Raw genomic sequence first — 869 nt, 5'->3', positions numbered from 1 at the left:
CTATCCGTTTCATCTCTAGTTTTTATGAGCCAATAGTTCGTTTACCTATCCTCGCACAGCACATCTCTGGTGGAAACAGCTGAGCGTAGCGAGGCGATGTAAATGAAGCGTTTGTATTAGTTTATGAAAAACACATTAACTCGCAATACATCCTCGGAAATCTCTGGTGGAAACGGAGCCTTAATAGTCTAAGACCCGAATTAGAGAGGATTTGCACCCATACAACAATACATTAATAATAAATAATAATTTATTTATTTGTACATAAGCATGTACAGTTCACTATACAATAATTTGGTTTGTACATATGAGAGTCATTATAGAGTACGAGTATTCTGAAAGTATGTCCCCTAAACTAGGTATAAAATACCTGTATCTTAGGGGCAAATGATTTGTCCGATTTCGAACATCTTAAATACAATGTTAGAAGGGTGTTTGTTGAAAACATAGAAACATAGAAACATAGAAATCTAAATATTTTGGGTTTAAGCAACAATATAGGCTTCTCGAGATCACTGAGAACAATAGTAGGTATTACCATCACATCCACATCTTGAGAAACTATTGTAGGCAAGTTATTTTTAGACTGTTCTATGTTTTCAACAAAAACCCTTCATATCTCGCAAAATATTGATCCAATGAGTATGGGCATGGTCTCATTCGATTCACCGCAAAAAAATCATAGAAAATGATACCTCACTTGCTTAGTTTATAAAAATTGCATTTTTTAAACGTTGGCCTCTGCCCATACCTCCTGGTAGGACGCCTAAATTTTGGTAGGACTCGGCAGATCCTCATTTCGTTATAAACAAAGTTATATTGATGTACATGTTTTGCCGCCAAACTGTCTTATTTAGTCTTATTTTACC

Source organism: Choristoneura fumiferana, chromosome 21 (genome assembly GCF_025370935.1).
Source record: "Choristoneura fumiferana chromosome 21, NRCan_CFum_1, whole genome shotgun sequence".
Lineage (NCBI taxonomy): Eukaryota > Metazoa > Arthropoda > Insecta > Lepidoptera > Tortricidae > Choristoneura > Choristoneura fumiferana.
Note: the sequence above shows the minus strand (reverse complement) of the source record.